This window comes from Rhinolophus sinicus, chromosome 5, assembly GCF_057876585.1.
Source record: "Rhinolophus sinicus isolate RSI-liver-muscle chromosome 5, RSI-T2T, whole genome shotgun sequence".
Classification (NCBI taxonomy): domain Eukaryota; kingdom Metazoa; phylum Chordata; class Mammalia; order Chiroptera; family Rhinolophidae; genus Rhinolophus; species Rhinolophus sinicus.
The window spans coordinates 106,672,396-106,697,299 of NC_142505.1; the positions used below are offsets into that span (position 1 = coordinate 106,672,396).

The 24,904-nt window shown below is 48.5% G+C and overlaps 2 long non-coding RNA genes across 4 annotated transcripts in view; one reads left to right on the forward strand and one right to left on the reverse strand.

Moving 5' to 3' along the window:
- LOC141567312 (uncharacterized) overlaps positions 1-13,955 on the forward strand; it is a 66,745-nt gene extending 52,790 nt beyond the window's left edge. The window contains exons 1-5 of one of the 3 annotated variants that reach the window (XR_016021384.1): positions 4,720-6,320; positions 6,810-6,973; positions 9,405-9,497; positions 10,972-11,034; positions 13,220-13,955. This is a non-coding gene — a long non-coding RNA (uncharacterized LOC141567312). Of the gene's footprint in view, positions 1-4,719; positions 6,321-6,809; positions 6,974-9,404; positions 9,498-10,971; positions 11,035-13,219 lie in introns of those variants that run through there. The other 2 variants (XR_012489888.2, XR_012489887.2) reach the window with 2 other exon arrangements.
- LOC148758302 (uncharacterized) lies at positions 13,276-21,527 on the reverse strand. Its single transcript, XR_016021385.1, has 4 exons — positions 15,033-21,527; positions 14,812-14,929; positions 14,294-14,356; positions 13,276-13,354 (listed from the first exon to the last, which is right to left on the reverse strand). It is a non-coding gene; the product is annotated as an uncharacterized LOC148758302 (long non-coding RNA).
- Positions 21,528-24,904: the final 3,377 nt, after the last annotated feature.

Below are 24,904 nucleotides of genomic sequence, written 5' to 3' on the forward strand. Positions count from 1 at the left end.
TATTTGTCATTTCCAGGAGTAAATTCAGCAATGTGAGGTAATTTTCTGGCCTGAGGGGGATGACTTTTTCTGTGAAATCCCTTTCCTTTCAGAGAATGCAGTTAAAAAACGTGTTGTGGTCCCTTTGAAAAAGCCAGGTGCCTCTGCCACTTAATGCCAGGAGGAGTCCTGGGGACACAAGGGGCAGTGACAGCACTGGGATCAAGGGACGGGGGTTCATTTAAAAATGTCGCTAACTCTTGCTATGATGGCCTGTGTGCAATACACAGAAATAAGAATAATAGCACAGTGACGTAAACAGCATTTGGGCAAGGTCTTCTTTTCTTTTCATTCCTTCTCTCTCTTCAGCAATGAACCAGCTCCATATAAACGAGGATACACTTAGCAGAAGAAAGGGGAATGGGGGCTCAGGGAGAACAACACCTTGCCTGTCCATGATCATTCTCTGCATTTCTCCCCCAGACACATCTGGTGGTGTTTCAATGATCTCTTGATGGACTACAAGCCACCCCAAAACGTAGTGGCATAAAACACCGTGACTTATTCTGTCACATGAGGCAGTGGGTTCGCAGGGTGTTTCCTCTCCTGGGCTCGCCTTGGGTTCTCGTGGGACCGCTTTCGGCCAGCCTGGCCTGCTCCCTTGGGGCCTCCGTCCGCCCTGCCCTTCCCCGGGCTCTCCCATCACTCGGCAGCTGGGCTGAGTGTCTTCATTCAGGGTGCTGCGCCCCAGAGCATGGAGGGCGAGGCTGGCCCCTGTCCCTGCTGCCACGCTGATTGCATTGCTCAAAGTTAAGTCACAAAGACAGCCCAGAAGGAGAAAGAGCCCCCGCCTCTTGAAGAAAAGTGCCCTAAAGAGTTTGTGACCATTTTTAATCCACAAAATGGAAATGAGATTGGGAAGGGGTGGTTAAGATTTGGCCCAACAGCTGAAGGTCCTAAGGAGCTTTGCCACTTTCCTGGCCAGGGCCACTCCCCCACTCCTCAGTTTCAGCCTCCTCCTTTGAAGATTTGGGGTGAGGCTGTGACACCGCTTAGGGGCTGGGTGCTGGGGCTGGCTCCAGTGAACAAAGCACAGAGGCAAATCAGTTGGTCCCCTAGTTCACTCCCAGACCAGGAGCACTTGAGGGGGACAACTCGGGGCATCTTTCATCCCAGGGCTAGGCCCAGGAAGCTGTGACATGGGTGAGCAACAAAGCCTTTGGGACAGGCAGAAACAACTCCCCATTGTGTTTCTACCACTCATGGAATGGAAACTCCCCAGCAGCGAGGCCCAGCCTGTCCTGCTCACAGCTGTCTTCCCAGCGTTCAGTTCAGCACCTGACACATAGTAGATGCTCAGTAAATGTTTGCTAGCAGGACAAATGAACCTCTCTCAGCCTTATTTTGTTCATCTGAAAAACTGTGATAACAGTAAGAACCAGTGCAGTCAGGACGATGATGTGAAGCCCCAACTCCTCAATGTAGCCTGTGAGGCCCAGCCTGCGCTCTGGCCTTTATGTTCCTCTCCAGCCTCATTCCACTGTCCTCGGCACTCCAGCCACCCCGGCCTTGTTCCAGTACCTCCTACTCGCCTATCTCCTTGCCTCAGGGCCTTTGCACAGGCTATTCTCTGTGCCAGATGCACTCCCTCACCCGCTCTACACCTGGTTAACTGCTGGCCGTCTCTCATATCCCAGCCCCATTAGCACTTCCCGGGAGAAGCCTGCCTGACCCCTAGACCTGGTTGGATCCTTCCACCATGTGCTTTCAGAGCACTGCGTGCCTTTTCTTCCTGGCTCTTCTCAGGGGCGATATTATTCTGGAGAGCAGAACCAGCAGAAACAGAACACACACACACATCACCCTATTTACATATATAAAGAGATTTATTGTAAGGAATTGACTCACACGATTATGGAGGAGTCCCACATCTGTCATTTGCAAGCTGGGGACCCAGGCAAGTCAGTGGTGTCGTTCCTATCTGTGCCCAGAGGCCTGAGAACCACAAGAACCAGTGGCATCAGTCCCAATGATGACAGGAGAAGATGCCTTAGCAGTTAGGCAGAAAAAGAGCAAACTCTCCCTCTGCCACTTTATTCTATTCAGGCCCTCAACTGATTGGGTGAGGCCCACCCACAGTGGGCAAAGCAATCTGCTTTCCTCAGTCTATCAATCCAAATGCTAGTCTCATCCGGAAACACCTTCACAGACACACTCCATTGACCGTCACAGAGAGGGTAGCCACCGTTTGCTGATGACTGTTCAGTTCACTTCAGTTTCCCCAGCCTGGCCTCAGTGCTGCAAGACTAGCAATGTGGCTGGTTGGCGTCATAGTGTAAATCTAGAATGTACGTGCACCTGGCACATAGTAGGTGTGTGGTACATGTTGGGACTGGATGGATCAACCGGTGACTGCTTGGCATGGTGCATTGCAGAAGAAGACCCTCCATGAGAGTCTGTCCCCTCAGGAGGTAGCAGTAACTGTATTTATGTGAATGAACAAATGAACAAATGAGCTAGTGAATGGCTGCAACTGATCTGTTGCCCTACTACATATGTGGGAGAAGACAGAATCAGAAACGCAATGACACAGCAACGAGCACATATCAGAAGAATTTATGCAAATAACGACAATGGTTCCCCAAGGTCCCTCTCATTGTTTTTAAAATAAAAGAATTTCTGCTAATGGGGGGAGTGAAGATAAATGAAAAAGCCACATGACTAAACAGCAGTGACCCCGAGAGCTAGCATCCCAGGAGGACAGGCTTCACGAGGGGCTGTCATCGCCATCGCCACCACCACGAAAAGCCAGCAGAGCTCCCCTCGAGTCATCTCCGCCCCGAAGAGCCAAGAATGTACCAACGTCATGTCTGCAGTTGGCCTGGGTTCTCCTCGCCTTCCTGCGTATTCTTAGGAAGGCACTTGTGAAACTCAACCCAGATGCTGCAAAAGGACGGGTGAACGTGGTCTGGGAAGGACATGCCTTCCCCAGCTTCGCAGCTGCAGACCTGCAGGCGCCTCGGCCGGCCACGCCCACCCCAGAAACCGCCCCGGGGCCGCTGAGGCTCGAAGCCCAGCACCAGCGTGTCAGAGACGGAAGAGGCCCCTGGAGCCAGCTCCCTTTGGGCAGGCCGGGAAACTGGGGCCCAGCAGGGAAAATGGGTGCTCCAGGTCACACAGCAATTTAAAGTCGGGAGCACCAGGCCAAGTCAGACGATAGCCTGAGGTAAAAGGTGAGATCAGTAAGGTGGACCCAGTTTTTACGGTAAACTTGGCGTTTTGCTCATCGTGGATTTTTTGCATTAACTGTGGTGTCGGAATTATTGAATCGAAATATTACTTATCTTGATCACTGAGTTTCTTTTGACACCCCCTTAAATTCTGCTTCTGAGGCATTGCCTCACCCCAGAGCTGGCCCTGAGAGTCAGGGGACAGCCTTGGACCATGTCCCTATCTGGGAAGTGCACCGCCTTTTCTCAGGTAGCACACTCTTCCAGGAGAACTAACTGCCCACCAGCCTCCCAATCCTGCCTCCAGCACCCCCATCCCCCGCCCCCGCCCCCTGGTGACCTGGGGCAGGTCGCTGAACATCTGTGAATCTCAATTTTCTCTTCTGCAAAACTGGCAATCCCTCATTCATCTAACTGACACTTTCTAGGGTTCCACCACGTGCTCAGCATGGTGCCCAGCCCTGGGTGTGTGAAGAGACTGGCAGAATATAGTGGGACAACACATACAAATGGCCGAGGACAGAGCCTGGGGATAGGGGCCTGAGTCGATATTACCATCTCCTCCTTTCCCACTGAGAAGAGTCCGTAGACATCTGATGCTTAACGTCCCAAAGGCCAGCCATGTGCTGTCTGCTGACGCGGCCATGGGCTCCAGTAGGGAAGGCCCTCCGTTCTGCACGGGGTGCTCCAGAAACCCGACCTTCTGCTTCCATCCTCCCCTCCCTTCCAGCGACATTCCCGATTCCTGGGTGTGAGATAAGGCCACTGTCTCCTGCTCCTTTCTCTTCCGTCTGGCCTGGCCGCGCCAGCGTATATGTTCTTAGTTTTCTACATTTATAGCGACAGAGGTGGGGGGCGCTCGGGCCAGGGCCCGGAGCTTCTGGGCCTGTGGAAGCTGCTGGCCATAGGGGGTATTTAACTTTCTGCCCCGCTGGTTGTAATTCTGGGGACAGCCGAGCTGGTTGGGATCAGGTCCCCTGGCTGCGATGACAAGCCTTCAGCAGGCACTGTAATTGCAGAGTTAAAACCAGTCATTTTCTTCCTGGCAAGCTGTAGTTAAAGACGTGCTAGCGGGCAGCCTGCTTGTCTGCAGTGAGGCTGATCAAAGGGCTCAAGGCATCTGTTTTGTCTCTGTTTTCTTTCACCACCCCCCCTTTGAAAAAAAATAGTTAAAAAGTAATTTATGAAAATGAATACCTGTCCTTCTCCGGAGGCTAAAAGGCGGCCACATATTAGAGATATTAAATGTGCATTGGGTGTTTTTTATACTTTGGTCACTTTTATAATGAGAAAATTGGAGCTAGAGAAGGCTCCCGATATATGTCCGCTCCCTTTAAAAGCTCTCAGCAGGGTTTTTATAATATCAGGCCCGACTTTTTACACTCTGAGGATTTCCTGAGGAAGATTAAACTCTCCCACCTCCAGGCTGTGATTGGCGATTGTGTCCTGGCCGGTCCCCACCCTGCCGCCCGCCTCCCCGTTTCCCTGGAGCCCTGCGCAGAGGTCGCCCTGTGCACAGTTGTCCAGGACTCCAGCCTGTCTTAGGGCCCCAACACCTCGGCCCTTTCTCTTCACCTGACTGCACAAAAGAGGTTTTCAGTTGAAAAACAGACACGCCCTACCCTCGCACATGTCTCACCTGGTTTTAAAGGCGGATAAAGGCACGTAGACATGAGAATGAAATGTCCTGAGCAGAGGGAAAGTAGAGCCCATTTGGGACTGTCAGGAAATGGAACACACTTAAGGAAACCTTAGAAGAATAATTCATTTAAGACAACAACGACAACGACAAAAGCACATGTGACGTCTCTAAGCCGTGTGGACGTGGGGAGAGACCTCATCAGCCATCCTCCATCCCACAGGGCTCGAAACCGCTTTAGCTCGATGTTTCATTCACAAGGTCATTTACACGTGAAGGCATCACTCTGCAGGTCCAGGAGCTGGAGGCACAGAAAGCTCCTGGTCCACCGGGTACCATGTTTGCTCACAATGCAGATTTCCTTTCATATTCCCGTGGGCCCAGATTTCGCTAAGCTCTTCGTGGTGCCCAATAAGGTCCAGATGCACCCTGGGGGATTTCCAGCGTGCCACCTTTAAGGGTTCATTCTCCACCCTCCCTGTTGGTTTCCGAGTCCCTCTGGGAACTCAGAACGAAACCATCTCTGCACATAAGAAAAGGGGAATTTATACTTTTCAGAGCCTTTATTGCAATAGAATCCCCACCGTGATCCTTTGAAACAGGCATGACTCTTCCCATTTCACAGATAGGGTGAATCAAGGCTCTCAAGGTCACATGGCTAGTAAGTTGCAGCCCCCACGTCTGGATGACTCCAAAACAAGTCACGCGATCACAGCCACCTTCTCGGCAGTTTGCCAAAGAAAAAAACCCAAGACTCGGCACCCAGCAGACCCTGGATGGAAACAGACTCTGACCCCAGGCAGGTCACTTTCCTGCTCATCTCAGTGTCTCAGGATTTTGGGGGACCACAGCAATCAGGAATCAGCAAAGTGAAGACACTCAGTAAATGCTACGGCCCTCCCTCGATGAGATTTGGCTCAAGGGCAAAGCTTGCCAGCTCTTGGGTCTTCCGGGCCCACTCCGGCCATAGGAGTTTCCTTTCCCTCCCCTGTCTGAATGCAGCCTTAGAAAGTAGAACAAATCGCTTGGGCCTGTGGCTGGGGAGATGCCCAGGGCTGGTCCCTTGCTGACTTCACGCCACTCGCTCCCGGCAGGCTCAGCTGCTTATTAGCATAATGCAGCTGCCTAATAGTATGGGCCGCGCGAGCATTCTTTCCGGTTCCCAAACACCCCGAGGAAAGGAAGACTGTGCCATTCCCGCTGTTTAGTAATTCCGTTATGTTCGCCAAGACGCCATTCCATGTGGAATGGGCCAGCCGATTGAAGAATTTGCTTCGAATGGGCTTTAATTCTCTTCCAGAATGAACTCCCTGGCGTGTCAGCTTTCCATTCATTAGACTCTGGGCCTCTTCCCAAGAAAGCTGAGCTGCACTGAATAGAGACAACCTCCCCGCCTGACACGCAACCCTGACCCGGGTGGGTGGAGGGGCCACCTTCCCAGTCTTCCCTCGGCATCTCAGCAAAGACGGTGGGTAGGTTAGATTTTCAAGGATGATTCCTGGCCACGAACCGGTCTTCTCTGTAATGGGGGGAAGAAACTGCACACCTACTACGTGCCAGGCATTGCACTAAGCACTTTGTGAAGTAATTATTCCATAAGGACATGCAATGTATATTTAGTGCTTAGCACGTACCAGGTTTGGAGGCACATACTTTCCATGCATTATTTCTTATTCAAGCTTTAAAAGTACCCCTGAGATCTGTACTGTTATTATCCCATGTTTTTCACATGAGGAAACAGAGATTAGAATCATAACTTGCCCAGGATCCCAGTTAATAAGCAATGTTGCAGGTACGCACACCTAGGTATGTGTGACTCAAAGTCCTGGTATGCAAACCGACTTTATAATATCAACTAGTGCGATCTTCATAACAACTCACGAGGATGAGGTTGCTAATTCCGTGTTGTAAGTGAGAAGCTTAAGGTACAGAAATGGTCGCTAACTTGGGTATCTCTCCAGAGGTCACATGCCTGCTAAGCGGGAAGAATGGGATTTGAACTCATGAAGCACCTTGAAAGTGACATACTCAAGGACTAAGCTCTAAAGACCCATCAGATTCTCGGACATCCAGTTCCCTTGAGACTAAATGCCCCTCCTTTGCCTGACTGCAGCTCCTTTGCCTGGTAAGCTTCTATTTACGCTTCAAGACCTGGCTCAAATGACACCTCCTCAAGGAAGACTTCCTTAGTTATTCCAAGCACAGTAGTGCTTCCTTCTCTGTGCAGTTACATAACGTAGACTGTATGCTCAGTTGTCACTCTTTACTTGTGTCTGTCTCTCTCACTAAACATTAGCTCCTTAATGATTGGGTCCAAATCTTATTGTCTGCATATCCTTAAGCATAGCACAGAGTAGACACACAAGTAGTGATGGGGGGTAGAGGTCAGCTCATTTCTCTCAGCCACCTTGCCGTCTGTGAATGTATTACTCGAAATTTATATCCATATAACACATTTATACATATAGATCAGTGACTCACAGTTGACCGTGAGCGTCAAAATCACAAACGGAATTTTAAAAAGTGTATATTCAGGGTCCTACCTGACGTCTACCAAATCAGACACTGTCATGGCTAATATCATGTCTACCCAGGACCCAATCACCCACCTTCTTACCATAGAAGTAGGAGTGCCACCTGCGCTGAAGCCATCAGTCTGTCCCTGGGAATTTTCTGCTGGAACCATGAGGAGTTTTGTTTGTGTTTTCAGTCATGGAGCTGGAAAAATGTGAATTTATGGCTGGTAGTAACCGTGTTCCCCAGTATGTGTGGAAAGGCTGTCTTCTGTACAGGGAGATGAAGAGAGAGAGAGAGAGAGAGAATACCCAGTCATTCCAAGGCCTACTCCGTCTTACCCTTTTTGAAGTTTGATGAAATGAGACAAAGAATTGTCCTCGTTTTCTTAAACTACTTTGTCAGAGGTTTCTGTCATTTGCAAATGCTAGCGTATCGTGTCTCTATACATCATGTGGTATGTACACATTTTAATGAATTATAGTGTTAAACAGTACTTTTACATGAACAGATAAGTCAATAAATACGGCAACGCTGCTCACACACGGACCCAGTGGCACAATGTCACGCAGCAGTTGCTTTGTGCCCTCCCCTCCGGGAACACGTGCCCCTAGGCAAGGAGGTCCTCTCACCTGCCGTGGTCCACGCATGTGTCCGAAACTGACAGAATATGGGAGGACTGCAAGGCCATCTCAGCCACCACAGCCAGGCAGGATCCAGTTTTCTAAAGACAGACTCTCGAGGAGCGATGGAATCCTTCTCCAAAGAGAAAACCGAAGGGAAAATTGAGGGCCACCAACAGGAAGTCAGGTGGACCGAGAAAGTCACCTGTGAGGTTGGACACACAAAGCCACTTTTATTGTTATTTATGGGGACTTAAAGATTTTCGAGGTGACTGTTGGCTGTTCCTACTCTTGCCTTATTTGCTGTCTTTACACCCAGGAAGATCAACCTCCCCAGCATGGAGATGGCTGTTTGCTGTTTCTTAATATTGTTTGTCCAGTAAAACTGGTTGCTGGTGGCTTTTCATGAAATGACGCAAGCCACCCCTTGGCCCATCTACCTTTGGCCCCATGTTTCTCCATAACCTGTGTTCACCTGTCTGTTACAAGTACAGGTACATCACCCATGACCCGCACCATGGGGGGCCCTGTACTGGGTTCCATGGCACCAACATGGATCAGAAATGGTGCCTCCCCTCAAGGAGGTCATAACCTCTGGTGAGAGACAAACAAGGAAATAAACAGGGCATCATGGACCATGACAGAGGGGTCTATAAAGGGTGGTCCAAGCACAGAGGAGGGGTCCACTAGCATTAGCAGCACAGAGCAGAGCAACTCTAACCCGGGCTTTGACGTATGTGTAGGAGTTTACCAAGTAGAGTGAGAAGGACAAGGGCATCCTAAGGCTGCATCCAAATATTTTCCAGTTCAACTTCAAGAAGTATGTCCCCAAATGTGTATCTTACACTAAGGAGTCTTTTTTAAAAAAAGTTTCTTACAAACATTTTGGACGAAGAAAGAATTGCTATCCCACTTGGAGATTTGTCTGGGGCTTTTTCCTAACCTGCACAACTGCCTCCTGAGGGAAGGAGAATCTGGTAAAATATCTTATGTCTAAAAGCCAGAAAAATATACAGAGCGGGAGCTAAGCTTGACATATAAATACTTTATATAAATGCATTCACAGCTCAATTTCCTCACCCTCTGACTGCCAGTAATTTATTCAGACAGCTTCAGCTGAAACCATTTCTCGCTTGATATAATAATCTGGAAAGGTGCATTAGAATTTTCTTCATTCTGCAGGGCTTTGTTCTTTTCTTGCCAAGAAAGCATTATATCCCTTGGCCTCTGGCTCCTCGGAGCTGGGGTGGGTGGGGATCTTGCCAATCCTCTCTGGCAGGAAACTCAAATGATTTCTGTGCTTGTAGATGTTCTTTCAATGCACTTCTGATTGATGTGTCCAGTGCTTTAGGTTTATATGAGGCTTTCATCCATTGTCTACCCAGGAAGGTGGACCTTCTGATTCACCCTCTTTTATAGGTGGAAAATCTGAAGCTCAGAAACGGATGAAGAAAGAACAGAAGCAAGAAGGAGAAAGAAAATGGGAGTCTTGCTGAGCACTTGCTTTTACAGGTACTTTTCACATGAGCGCTAATTAAGTCCTCCAAGTGATTCTATTAAGAAGGTGTCATGGGCCCACTTTACAGCTGAGAAAACCGAGTCTCAGAGAGGTGAGAGAACCTGTCAGAAGTCAGCAAGGCCCCCATGTGACCCCAGGTCCCTCACCAAGCCCCTCTTACCAGGAGTCAAATCCCAAGGTCTCTTAACAACATCACGTTGCCTCCAAGAGACTGTGCTGAGGACCTACTGTGTGCCTACCAGTCAGGAGTATGGAGAAGGGTGAGGCAGGAATGCTACCCTCCTGGACCCTGGCCTTGGTGAGAAGCAAGGACAAAGAGAGACATTCCAGCAGAGGACAGGGACTGAATGAAAACTGCCACCTTTGTGAAGTCCTGACACCTTCCAAGGCACTCACTATGGGAAGCATTTGGGACAATCTGGAAGGTAGAGGTGAATAGCATCCCATTTCACAGCCCAAAGCCTCAGGCCCTGTAATTTGCAGAGGATTTGAACATAGACTGCCTGATCCCAAAGCCCGGGGCTTGGGGGCGGGGGGGAGTCACAGAGCTCATCTTTGGAGTGACACTGCCTAGCTCCCTGCCTGCATCTGCCTATGCTGTGTGTCCTTGGGCAAGTTACCTCCCCTCTCTGAGCCTCCATTGCCAGCGTGAGTAATTAACTAGAGGTGGTGTTGTGAGGATTAAATGAGAAAGCTGGAGGATACCTTGTGTAGGCAAGAGCGACCTCCTGCCTTCTGGTTGCTCTGGGCACCATATCTGCATACCCACTAGCTACATTGGGGATGGAAAAGGGACACACCTCACATATTTGTTTTGCCTTCTCCTGGACCTGCCCCTTAGTCACAGGGTGCCAGTCCCTCTGGAGGTGGGCAGAGCTTGGCGAAGTGTGGCCTGCTATCACACTCCCCCCACCCCACCCCACCTCTGCACCCCAACGCACACACCAGCTTCTGGCAGGGCAGGGGCAGGAAGAGAATTTTCTTCTCTCAGGATATGGTTGGGAGGTGGGAGAGGCAAAAAGTATGTCTCAGTGAAACGTGCCTAGTGGAAAGAGATTTTTCCTAAGATGCCAGTTGGATTTGGGAGGCCAGCTCCTGCCTGGCTTATTTCTCTTGTTTATCCCCGCCCTCCCTCCCCCATGCATGCTATTTGAGGCCAGCAAAGTGGATTCCCAGGATATCTCACTGACTGTGATAAGGAATGACTGTCCTGCCTCAGCCCCCAGCCTCTGTGTGGGCAGCTGGAAAGACTACCTGTGCCCGCCTGGCTGAGTTACAATTCGGCTCAGCGCTCCCTAACCTCCTAACCCCTCCCCATGTCACCTGGACCTGCCTCTTTCCCTGTCTAAGCCCCAGTTTACGTTTCTGTAAAGTGGGAGCAATAACTATATTAGTTTCCTGGAGCTGCCAGGATACAGCACCACAAAACTGGGCAGCTTAAAACAACAGAAATTTATTCTCTTGCAGTTCTGGGGGCCAGAAGTTCAAGATCAAGGCACGGCTGGGCCAGGCTCCCTCTGAAGGCTCAAGGTAAGACTGTTCCAGGCCTGTCTCCCAGCTTCTGGTGTTGTGGGCAGCCCGAGGCTCCTGGATGCCTCACCCTGGTCTCTCTCCATCGTTACATGACCTCTCCCCGTGTGTGTCTGTGTCTCTTCCTCTTAGTATTGGACACGGCCCATCCTACTGACTTCATCGGGACACTTTCAAAGGTCCTATTTCCAAATAAGGTCACTTCAGTATAGCTTCTGGGGACATAATTCAATCATGACAGAAACGTCACATGATTTCGTGGTGGATTAAAAGGAGACCTGGGTCAAGTGCCTAGCCCAGAGGTGTGCAAATGCGTTTCTCCTGCATCGAATCCCAGTCTCCCTGGAAACGATGGTGCCCCCTTTTGTTGTTTATTCAATTGCACAAGAATCCATACTTATAAAAGGAAAAACCTCATCATATAAAAGTATATTTATATGAAATATCTAGAAAAGGAAAACTGATAGAGAAAATCAACTGGTGACTGCCTTGGACAAGGGGACAGGAGCAATGGCGGGTGACTGCCTGTGGGACGTATGAGATTTCTTGTTGAGATGATGGAGGGGTTGTAAAATTAGATTGTGCTAGTTGTACAACTCCGTAAGTGTGCTAAAAATACTGAACGGTTTACTTTAAATGGGAAATTTTACAGTATGTAAATTGTATCTCGGTAAAGCTATATAAATATATCTATCTATTGATAGCTAGATAGATAGATAGATTTATATATATCTATCTAGATATACAGTAAGTGTGTTCTCTCATCCTTCTCCCATCCCCCCACCTTACCCCACTTCTCAGGGGACCACTGTACTCAGTTTTGGCTATATCATTACAGATTCGTTTTCTCTGTGTCTACACTCATGTCCATGCAAATGTATCATTCTGGTACGGATTTTGTTTTTTGCATTAAACAGGATCACACTGCATGTACCATCTCTCAACATTTTTGTTATGATGCAGCTTGTACTTTTTCCTTACTGCTATATCTGGGACAAACTTCATTCTTAAAATGTGGAAGTGGTTGTGTGGTGTTCTATGAGAAGGTTGGAGTACAAAGGATGGTTCTGTCTGCCATCTCACCATGACAAGGACACTCCTGCCGGTGCCCCTGTGACCCGCCCATGCTTCACCCTCCTGGGTGCCCACCCTTCCCCCCCCACACACACGCACAAGCCAGGCCTGCAGAAGCTTTGAGGCTCCCTTGCTGCTGAAGAAAACACAGCTGGAAGTTCTGATTCACAGGAATCCCAATGAGAGGGAGGCAGCTCGCTCCCTGGGAGCTGCTGGGAGTCTGAGCGGGGACCCTGGTCTGCTGATCATCCCCAAAGGCCTGTGCGACAGCACATGCAGATGTGCTATCGTCCCAGTACAGCTGAGGACCTGGGTGCCCCCGTGACATCACCACTGTCACCCTCTCTTGCCCTTTGTCTCTTTCATTACCTGCTGAGTTGGTTCTGCCATGAGCCCGCTTAGGCTTAAGATACGCACTTACTGGCCAAGAAGCTCAGCAAAATCCTGGAAAACTGTCCTTCTCTGGGCGCCCAAAGAGGCCGCTCTCCAGCCAGTCGAGGGTGGGTCATCTCATAAGCAGATTATGCCTCCGGCAGGAATGCACAGCCTGCTAAACTTTCCATTCCCAGGACAAAGTGTTCAAGCCGGGGCCCCAGCAGCACTTAGCCTCCAGGGTCAAGTGAACTTGCTGAGTTTCAAAAGCAAATTGGACTGAAAATGTGCCACTTTGATAAAGAGGTTTAAGGTGAGGAGTTGAAATACCACCTGCCTCCCCGCTCAAAGCCTCCACCCTGTGGCTAATCCACGGTATCTAATCATGAAAAGTAAAAGGAGGCATTTGGTTACAGAATCAATTGAAGCCCATCGTCCTGGGTCACAGAGGCCCCGCAATCCATCCCACAGATGCCTCCTTCTTCATTCACTCAACAAATGCTTCCTAACTCCTCCATGCTCCAGATTTCTGGTCCGGAAATCGCATCGCCACCAAGGAAATGAATAATCCTTCCCTAATAGGGGATGGATGGGCGGGTGGATGGATGGATGGATGGATGGATGGGTGGATGGGTGGATGGATGGATGGATGGATGGATGGATGGATGGATGGATGGATGAGAGGATGGATGGGTGGATATGCTAATTAATAAATTCATTTTCTTTCCTTTACATCCAGGACGTCCCTGGTCTAACCCACCTCTCATTTGAGCCATAGTCCACATACACACTGCAGGACCCCGGCACTCACCTTCTGTCTCTCCTCCCTGGATTGATGGGAAAACAGGATTGAGGAGCTCATCTTCCCAGGGTTCTGAAGAAGAAACAGGCTAAGATGTTCAAGGTTCACTGGACTTGTGTGGGGCAGAGCCAGATGTGACTTCATGCCTCTCTGCTGCCAAAGCCCACTCTTTTCCTTGTGGGTTTTTTTTTTTTTTTTTTTTTCAGCTTTGTTGCAGTATGATTAACAAATAATCATTACGTTTAAGATGTACAATGTCATGTTTTGATACCCGTTTCCATTGTAACATGATGCCCCCAATCTAGCTGATTAATATTTCCCTCACCTCACGTAGTTACCTTTGTGTGTGTGTGGTGAAAACATGTAGGATCTACTCTGTTAGCAAATTTCAAGTAAACAATACATTAGCATGAGCTGCAGTCACCAAGCTGTGCAGCAGATGTCCAGAAATGATGCACCTGAGAACTGACTTTGCACCTTTGACCAATATCCCCGCCCCTTACCCCACACCTCCCCCACCACTGGTAACCACCATTGTACAAATGCTTCTACGAACTCAAGTTTTTAAAAATTCTACATATAAGTGAGATCATGCAGTATTTGTCTTTCTGTGTCTAAGCCCATGCTTTTTCCATCCTTCTGTCTCAGTTTCTTTAAGGCTGCAGCCAGATTTTTTTAAAAAATCATCGGGGAAATAAACCATGTTATCTCATCATCCTAACACAGTCTGTTTTCATGTGGGGCTATTCCCTCAATTATTGCCTGTTCTACTTCAGATATAGCACTGGTTGAATAGTTAGATGGATGGGTGAATGGATGGACGATGGATGGATGGATGATGGATGGATGGATGGATGAATGATGGATGAATGGACAGATGAGAGGATGGATGGGTGGATGGCCTAATTAGTAAATTCATTTTCTTTCCTTTACATCCAGGACGTCCCTGGTCTAACCCACCTCTCATTTGAGCCATAGTCCACATACACACTGCAGGACCCCGGCACTCACCTTCTGTCTCTTCTCATTGGGTTCATGGGAAAACAGGATTGAGGAGGCCATCTTCCCAGGGTTCTGGAATACAAATGCCTGACGTTAGAAAGCATGGCTGAGAACAGTGCTGTCCTGAGTCAGGGTCCTTCCGGGATTACTTGACTGCACAACTGCTTACGTCATAGAGGAGGTGGGCCGCTGAAGCTGGACGAGAAGGCCCCCAGGAAGGGGGCTGCTCCAAACGCTGTAGAGCTGCAGTTTCTAGACCAAGGAGGAGGGGCAAGCCTGTTCCACTCTCTCTTAGAGGCCAAGTCGGGAGGATCTGGGAATCCTGTGTAGTCAGCCCTGGCCTTGAGAGCCAGCCTTGTATCCATTTAAGAGTGGCTTCAACAGCCAGGCACATGGGAACAGTAGAAAGGGCACTGGCTTAGCAGCCAGACCATCTTGTGCCTTTTAGCTTTGCCTCTGATTCTGGGAAAACGCCTTCGCCTTTCTAGGTCTCGATTTTATCTATACACCGAGAATAGTGTTAGTACCTACGACAGGGCGGTTGGGCTGGGCGGGCGGGATGAGGACGCTGCACTGCACAGAACGGGCAAGGTGCCTGGCTCAGAGCTGGGAAAGTCCGGAGATGTTCGTCTACCCATCGCTGCACTGTGGATACAGAAATGGGAACAGCAGTTTGTGTAAGTGCAGTCTGAGTTTCCCGTTTTCTTACATGCTGGAACGGACATCGTTGAGCTTGGTCTTGGTGTACCTTTCACTTGCTGGATCCTGCTTGGCTAAAGCTGAGGTCTCTCAGCGGAGACAGCTGGAAAGGCCTCGGGCTTCGAAATGTTTAGAATATGATTCTGAGTTTGCTCCCATTTCCCACAGTGACACAAAAAGTTGGTTTTCTTCTTCCCACTGCACTGACTCGGCAAAGACGTGATCCTCTAAAATAACAGTCTCAGCCCAGGAACAGCGAGTATTCCATGCTCTCCATCTGCAACGTGTCATGAAAGGAAAGGAAAAATAAAGAAACCTTTAACAATTTGCCATATTGTGTGCTTTGGAAGAGCCTGGTAAACTTTCTAGCAAATTGCTTCTAATTATAGGAAACCTGCCTTTGGCTTCAGGAAACACCCGCCAGCGTCATTCCAGTTCTCAGTTCTTGGCAGAAGCAGACATTTCTCCCATTATTATTTCAGTTGGCTTGAGCTATTGACAACGCATTCATCAAATGGGGTATGAAGCTGCCTCCACAGAATAACGTTCTAGAGAAGACAGTGCTTGGAAGCTGGGTAAAATGGGCCAACTGTGGACAAAGTCCTGATGCAATTTCCAGAACCCCTGTCAGCCCACTGGCATGATGGTCTATCCTATGATCAATTTCTATTTGAGAAGTTACAGAATGCATACATGCTTATTATTTCAAAATCTATAGAAATAGTATATATAGTAAAATACCAAATTCCCACATCCTTGCCTCCCCAAACCCATATTCCCCTCTGGGATGGATCACCACTCCATCAACTCTTCCTAACCCTGCTCACGTCTTTCAGACCCTGCTTATTAACCAAGGGTCAGTGGCTCATTGGGCCTGCCGTCTGGCCCCGCTCTCTCGCTGGCGAGCAAACATGAGTCTGCAGAGAAGATGGACCCCCAAGTCACAAGCAGGAAGACAAAAGTCTTCCTGACCACCCAATAATTTGTGCGATGCCCCTTTCTGCACGGAGTCAGCACTTTATGCTATTATTTTGAGTGGTGTTTAAGGACTTGTTTTGATGCATCTACCCTCATGCACTTACAAATCGGGCCCCTTGCGGTCTGCCAGCATCAGGAAAGGAGCCTGTTTTACACCCTCTTCATGTGCTAACGTTGCTCTGAGCTGGCTGTTCTGGGGAGAACTTGAGTCTATTCCTGACCACAGGCCCACATTGGCCTTGGTTTCTGTCTGTGGGGACAGATGACGTGACTCTCTTCTTCCAGACACAAGAGAAAGATGAAGAGTCTTGCTGAGAATTGCGACCGAGCCCAAGGCGGTAGAGGAAGCGATGGCGAATCTGTGGTGTCCTGGAGTTGTGGGCCTAGGTTCCCCCAGATGTCCTAGACGTGAGGGCCATCCGATGACATGCACGAGCTCAGCGGCCAGCACCCAGCATTGGCTCAGGAGGGAACAGTTTCTGCCACACAGCTCTGCTGGATTGATCACAAATAAAAAGAGGAAAGAAACCAACAACAATTGTACCAGCAGACCTGGCCAATGCCCTTAACTTAGGCAAGCCAAGCATCCTGTGAGAACATCAGCTTCTTGGCCCATAAAGTAAAGGCCACACCCTGCCCTGCCAACTTCACAGGGCTGCACGTGGGACTGCTGGAGAGCCACATGGGATGAGAATGTTCTCAGAGTACGGCGCGGTACCCTGTAAATGGAAGGGCTATGATTTTAAAGAAAATTACCGTCATCATTACACAGTAGGCTCATGAGATGTACCTGCATTCCACAACTGCAAGAAAGGACCTAATGCTGACGTGCAGGTATTCAGCTGGGTGATTTCACAGACAAAATCTCATGTCATCCTCCTGTGACAGTATGATGAGGCAATGTTATTTTCTTCATGTCACAGAGGGAAAAAAGAGAGGCTTGGGGAGATGAGGTAACCTGCCCAATTTCACAGCACAATACGACACGGAGTGTCTGAGCTGGGAGGTAAGTGCTGGGGGTCCAGCCCCAGGACCCCTGCTTCTCACCTCTACTCAATACCTATTAACCCCAAATTAATCGGGGACACCCAGGACAGACCCCACTTCACAGGGCAGAATTCCCAACAATACCAGGTAGAAAGACCCTGGCAGGGTGGCTCTCCACAGAAGGTTCCAGCATGAGGAAGCCCTGAGCCTCAGGCACTCACCTGCAGTAGAATCCAACTGCTTTCTGGCCTCTCTTCCAGATCTGACATTCACAGATTTCAAACGGTACAAAAAGATAAGTCATTTCTGAATTGGTCAGGGAATGCTGCCCCTTGAAGCCACCGGGCTGCCCTGGCCCTGTCCTCGGGTGGTACCCCTGATGGAATCACATAACCCCTATTCATTCTGTGGACTTAGAAGTCCCTCTCCAAACACTTGACCTTGGCTTTTCAGCATCTACGCTGAAGTAGGAGTGACTCGAGGTGGCTTGGATCCCGAGGACGGGGCTCTTGGATTTTGGAGACACATCCCCGCTCTGGGAGAAGGCTTTTTTTATTTTTAAATGTTTCCTGATAGCAGTTCCTCGAACCCTGCCAGCTTCCTGGCCCCATTCTGGCAAGCGAGATGAGCTGCCTTGGAGAGGCTGTCTGAAGCCTGGTGGGAACACCGCCCTCTGAAGTTGTTACATCCCCTGCGTCTGTTTTTAGAAGGCTCTTGAAGAGAGGAGATAAACTGCTTGGTGTTCCTGTTCATGATAAGAGGATGGAAAGGAGCCTGGCTGCCTGCATCAGAGGGCAGGGGCAGCTGGGATCTTGGGGACGGTGCCGGCTTTGCATCAGCGCCCGTCTCCTGACTCCAGCTGCAGGCTGGGCTGCCCCAGGGGTGAGCTCCCTGTACTGGTCATCTGACCCCAGCACCCTCTGCTTCCCGGGTTAAATCAAAGCTCCTTAGCCTAACACCCCACCCCACCCCCGCGCCCTTTATCCTCCATGCCCGCCCTTCCTCCTCCTCCTCTCCAGACTCCCAAGTCTGCAACCATGGCAGTATTTTGTGCCTCCACGCCCTTGCTCAAGCGGTACCCTTCCCTACCTTCTTGTCCTTGGTGCCGTCTCTTCATCTTTAAGATCCAGGTTAAGCATCACCCCTTCCCTGACCTACAACGTCTGCACAGCCCCAATCAGACGTGAGTCACTGTCCCTTACCTGTGCCACCATGGCACTCCATGCTTGTCCCATCAGGGCACTCGTCACATGACCTGATCATTACCCCTTCTCTAGTCTCTTTCCTCACAAAGCAGTGGGTATTATCAGGCAGGGACCATGTCCGAGTCATCATAAGAGCCTCAGACTATGACATGGCCCAATTCCTTGCATAGATTGACCCTTAGTAAATGCGGAAAGAAGTAAGTAAGGAAGAGAGAGGGAGGGAGGATGGTGGAGGGGTAGATCCTCCAAAAGAAATAGACAAAATGTCCATAGCTTCACACTGCCCAAGTCTCCAGAGTGCAGTGCAGAGCATGCTCGAGCCCTGCTCTGTCCCAGCTGTGAGACCTGGGCAAATCACTTAACCTCTCTGTGCTTCAATGTCCTCATCTGCAAAGTGAGGATTAAAAGGCTTGTGAGGATGAGTAAGTCAATACATGTAAGTCACTCAGACCCCACAGTGCTTTCAGCTCCTGTAATAATTCAATCCGCGATCGCAGCCACTCGCAACACGTCTCCTCCATAGCATCTCTCAGGGACCCAGTCTCCTTCTACCTTGGGCCGCACCTTCCTCGAGATCCTGAGAATTTTCTCCCTTGACCTGGCAGATGTGGGAAAGACAGCAAGGGCACGGCAGGAAGCATCAGGCCTGGAAGAGGGGGTCATGATACCACAGTCCGGCAACTACGGCCAACCAGACGAGTGGCTCAAAAATGGAGCTCAGCGGCGGGTGCTGAAAGAAGGGGAGAACACAGACACTGGTGGGCATTGGAGTTCAATGCCTCAAACATGACCTGGCACATGGGGAGCTTTCGATAAATGTAGGCGCCATGACTAAGGGGAGGGAAACCTGCCGAAAAATATCTGCCATGATTCTTGATGGCTAAAGAGGACATTTTGCAGACGGCGGAGGGCTCTGCTCCTTCCCTCAGCCATGGTCTCTAGAATCAACACATTTTTGAGTGTCTGTTCTGTAATGATACCTGCACAGTTACCTTATTTCATCCTCATGGGGCGGAAGGCAGGGCAGCTTGGTGCTTATTTCACTGAAGAGGGAAGTGTCTCAAAAAGGAAGAGTAAGGTATTAAGTGCCCACGGAGAGGTCAAGGCAGAGCGGGAACTAAAATGGAACATTCTAGCAATAAACTTCACATCTGTGCAGCCTCATCACCTCACCTGACCGCTTGGGACCCCAGTTTGTGTGTCTACAGAATGTTTGAGTGGGGAGGGGAGCATTTTGGAAAGGATGATCTCAGCTTCCTTCCAGGTTGAAAAGGTCAGTCTGCGACATGAGGTTTACAAAGGGTCTTCATGGAAAGAAAGAATCGATGGTGATTATATTGCAATCCAAGAAAAAACTACGCATGGACCCTGCGTGATTACAACAGCCTCCTCTCCAGAGAGAGAACTGTGCTGGTTTCTACTGGATCTCGCCTCTGCTGTTGGTTCCTCTGCCCACAGTCTGCAAATCTGACAAGCGCAAACAGACTTTGTCCAGTATTTTCTCCTATAACATTTGTTATTGAAAGAATTAGTCATTGCAATGAAAAAATAGCTGGCATTTAATTAATTAGCCAAAACAGACTCCATTGTCAACCGAAATGGCTCAGATCTATGAAAGAAGCAGCTAGAGGACAAATTTAATGGGGTTTCAATTTTACATGGACATGGCTGGTTCTCTTTGAAGTCGTTTGTTTCGAGAAGCTTGTATCTGTCAACACCCTAGCCTATTAGTCTGATCTGGGGGTGCATCTCGGTGTCGTGAAAGTCTAATTTGTTTAAAGAATGCTCTGATTCAATTGTTCACCCTTTAGCAAGATTATTAAATAGAGTGTGACATACAGAGGCCATTTGGGGCAAATGATGATAGCGAGCGCTGCAAACAGTAGCTGGCTTGTGTTCAGCTCACTCTTTGAATCCGATTTTGGGAGCAAGTGATTTAAACAAATTCACATAGCAAAGAAGGCCAGAGTATTCCCCAAAATGTGTCCCAAACAATGGGTGGCCACGGACTGTCCCTCATCAAAACGCCCCATCTGACCTAATGGCTTTTCCCAGGGCTCCAGCTTCCAAGTGGCCTGCAAATGATTAGTTAGCAGGACTTCGGGGCTGGGCCAGAGGGGTCTCAGAGGCTGAGCTTATGCAGTTACTTACTTTATTTGTTCTTCATTAACAGTTTATAGATTTTGAAAATGTTTATGGGAGTGGGAAGAGGAAGAGAGAGCAGAACAAAGGGAATTAATCACCATCATGTGCCTGATTTTTAATGAACCACGGCAGGAATCTGGGCCGTATGACACCTCCGCTCCCTCTGTTACAGTGGGGGTGGAGTGTCAGCCACATTTCAAGGGAAAGATGATGCTTTACTTACGCCACAGGTACAATCTCAAAATGTGTTAGGGCTGAACGTGGAGGTTGGGTTTGGTAGAGAACGTCCTCCTGGCTACACTTCCCTTTTCTGGAGAACTCAGCCCACTTTGCCACGTAGACTGTATGTAGCAGCATCTGCCAGTCCTTCCGTGTATAGTTCTCGAGTGCCTGCTATGTTCTAGACACTTTGTAGACACTACAGACGTGCTCGAGGGCAAACAAAACACGGCGCCCGCCCTCCTGGGGCTTACGGATTACTGAGGAAACATATTAGAAGCGTCAGTACCATGCACTGCAATGAAGATGGCACGGACTTATCATGGCGCAGACTATCTACTTGGGGAGTCGGAGAAGGAAAGCAACCAGGTAAAGAGCTAGAGAACCATGTCCCCAGCGGAGAGGACAGTGTAGGCAAAAGCCTCTTGCTGGGAGGCAGCATGAGTTCAGTAAACTCAAAGAAAGCCAGTGTGGTTTGAGGGCAGAGAGTAAAGGCTCTCGTCATACAAGACGAGACAGAGATCAGATCAAACGGGGCCCTGTGGACCAGGGGAGCTTTCTGCTGCCTGGGAAAGCTCATAAATTCAACATACATCCTAGCTGGGAGACAGACAGGTCCCAGGTCAAAATCTGGTGCCAGCACCGACTCATTCCAGGAGTTTGTCATGCTTCAAGCCTCAGGTTCCTCATCTATAAAATGGGTGCAACTCCTATTGTCATTTGTGGAGAGTCAAAGAGAAAACACAGATAGCAATACTCACAACTACAGTGTCTGCTACCTAACACATGCTCTACATGTGTTGGCCTGAGAAATAAAACTGATGGCACTTGTCACCATCAGTGATAGCAGTGGGTTCGACTATCCTGCTTCGTAGAGGGTGAGGACATCGAGGTCGGCATGGTCTACAAAGCTGGAGACCATCCATTTCATGGCTTTTCTTGAGTAAGAAAGAGGATTTCGTTCCCCCGTAGAATAACAGAATCACCCACTGTTAGGTGTCAAAGGGGCTTGGTAGGTGCCGATGCCAAGCCCTACCCATTGCTATAGCTGTGGTGGGTCCTCGTTGTTTTCTGTAATGCTGGCATCTATTGGCCCTTCACCTTGATCGCCTTTTGAAGACTATCTTCCTAATTAGACACAGCCTGATGGAGCTCCCTGAAGTTTCCATCCTGCCCCAGCTAACGGGCAAGGACCGCTCCCAAGCCAGCCAAGTGGGCCCTCCCTCCCTAGAAGTGAAATCTGAAACAGATAAACCAAAGGACTGAAACAGGATGGGGGCTCTTCCCACACCAGACCTCGCCTGAAGCTCTGCTTTCCAGTCTCTGGAACTAAGAGCCCTGAATCCCTTCCACGGTGCACGCCTGTGATCCAGATACCCCTTGAGTCTATCGGCCCCTGTCAACCTTCCAAAATAACTTTGTTTTAATTGCTAGCTTAGAGCCAAAACATACTAATTCATGTGGCAGGGGAGAAATTGAAACCCAAAGAAATTAAGTGACCTGCACAAGGTCACAGAGGGTTTTTCAGATCTGGGTGCAATCACTGAACTCCAATCCAGAGCTCTTTTATCTGCAGGACACCAAGAGATTTTTAAAAAGACATGGGGTTTTGTTTACTTCATAGAAGCAAGTAAAGTTGAGTGGCTTCCTTTTGGGTCTGAAATTGTAGACATTAAACCTGACATTTAAGGTCTCCCAAAATACAATCACAATATAATCTCTCAGCTTTCTCTCCCACACACAAACTACTGGCCTTATCTTTTACATAAAACATGCTGTCTGGCGTAAGGTTTCCTTTCCGATCCATCCTAACTGGTCCCCACATTCAGCTCAGACTGCTTTTTATATCGTCTCTTCTTCCTTCTTTCATTCAACATCATTGAGAACTACCTGTCCCAGGCCTGGCACACTCAACAGAAAAGAAAACACAGTCGTTTTTCTCAAGGAGCTCCAACCTACTGGGAGACACTGGCATGTGGACGGGCAGGTACAACAGGGCAGAGTAGGGGTTACGGGGAGCACAGGGGCTGCCCCCCAGCTCTGTCTTGGAGGCCAGAGAATATTACCTGGAGGAGCGATTTTGAAACTGAGGTCCCAGTGGATGCCTAGCAGTTGAAAGCAGGAACGAGCAAAGGTGCGTGAAAGCAAAGAAAAAAAATGCAAAAATAGACACGACTCCAAAAGCACAAGCAACAGAAAAAATATATAGATAAACTGGATGCGATCAAACTTAAAAACTTTTGTGCTCCAGAGGACACCATCAATAAAGTGAAAAGACAACTCACAGAACAGGAGAAAATTTTTGCAAATCATATATCGGATAAGGAACTTTTAAGTAGACTATGAAGAACTATTATAACTCAATAATAAATTAGACAACTCACTGAAATTGGACAAAAGATCTGAAACGATGTTTCTACAGAAAAAATGTACAAATGGCCAATAAGAATGTGCAAATATTCTCAACATCATTAGGCATCAGGAAAATGTAAATCAAAGCCACAACAAGATACCATTTTCTGCCTACCAGTATGGCTATAGTCAAAAAACAGACAACAACAAGTGTGGGTGAGGATGTGAAGAAATTGGAACCCTCACATGCTGTTGGTGAGATTGTAAAATGCTGCAGCCACTTTGGAAAACAGTCTGGCAGTTCCCAAAAAAATGTTAACCATAGAGTTACCATATGACCTAACGATTCTACTCCTAGGTATATACTCCAGAGAAATGAAACATATGCTCGCACAAAAACTTGTACATGAATATTCAAGTAACATTATTCACAACAGCCAAAAAGTAGAAACAACCCTAATGTCCATCAACAGACAAATGGATAAACAAAATGGGGTGTAGTTATACAGTGAAATACTATGCAGCCATGAAAAGGAATGAAGCACTGCTCCATGTTACAACACGGATGAGCATTGAGCACATTATGTTCCATGAAAAAAGCCAACAAAGGACCACATATTATGTGATTCATTTATAGGAAATGCCCAAAAAAGAAAAATCTGTAGAAAGATTAGTGATTGCCAGGAGCCGGAGGCAATGAGGAGATGGGGGGGGGGTGGCTGACAAGTGCAGATTTTTTTTAGGGGGATAATGAAAACCTTCTGAAATTGATTGTGGTGATGGATGCACAGCTCTGTGAATATACAAAAAGCCACTGAGTTCTGCACTACAGTTTACATGGGGAATTGTATGGTCCACAAATTATATATCAACAAAGCTGTTAAAAAACTAAATGAAACAAAATAAAAGAATGACTTTTATCACTTACATGTCATTCAGAAGCCTGTAGATGATAATGTAGATAATAACCCATTCTCCTGCTCACAGCCCAAGAACTTGGCCAATTCCTGTGCTGCCTGACGCCAAGACGAGAACAAGAACACACGTTTACACACTTGCCTTTGACGGGGTCGGTGGGTGGCCCCAGATAGTGTGCTGATTGGAGAGACTGAGGCAAGGGCTCTGTCTTGCTCACCTCTAGCCCAGCCACTCTGGGTGGGTTTTCTTGGGTTGAACCATCATTAACAGAATGGGAGCCACAGGGAGAGAAAGACATGGGGTGGGGGAGGACAGAGAGTGAAGCCTCACTTGCCTACATCATTTTTTTGGCTCAGCGATTTATCCCCTGAGCCGCCCACATTCCTAGGCATGAAGGGGTCATCCTTAACTCTTTGACTGCCCCCACCTGATATGCTCCCCAGCCACCCAAACACTCAATTTTTCAGCAAGTCTGGTCAACTCCATCTCCAAAACACATCATGAGTGTGTCTAGTGGTCTCTGTTTTTACTGCTACCTTCCTAGAACAAGCCACAAGCACCTCTCATCTGAAAACTTAGAATAGTCCTGGCAGGTCTCCCTGATTCTGCTCTGGCCCTGTCATCTATTCTCCACACAGTGGCCAAAGTACCTTTCATGAATAATGCATCAGATGGTGGTGGTGGTGGTGACGGTGATGGAGATGACAGTGAAGATAATGGTGGTGGTGGTGATAGAGATGATGGTGATGGAGATGATGATGGTGATGAGGGGTAGTGATGGAGATGATGGTGATGGAGATGATGATGATGGAGATGATGATGGAGATGATGGTGATGGAGATGATGGTGATGAAGATGATGATGATGGAAATGATGGTGATGGAGATGATGGTGATGGAGATGATGATGATGATGGAGATGATGGTGATGGAGATGATGATGATGGAGATGATGGTGATGAAGATGATGGGATGGAGATGGTGATGGTGATGAGGGGTCGTGATGGAGATGATGGTGATGGAGATGATGATGATGGAGATGATGATGGAGATGATGGTGATGGAGATGATGGTGATGAAGATGATGATGATGGAGATGATGGTGATGGAGATGATGG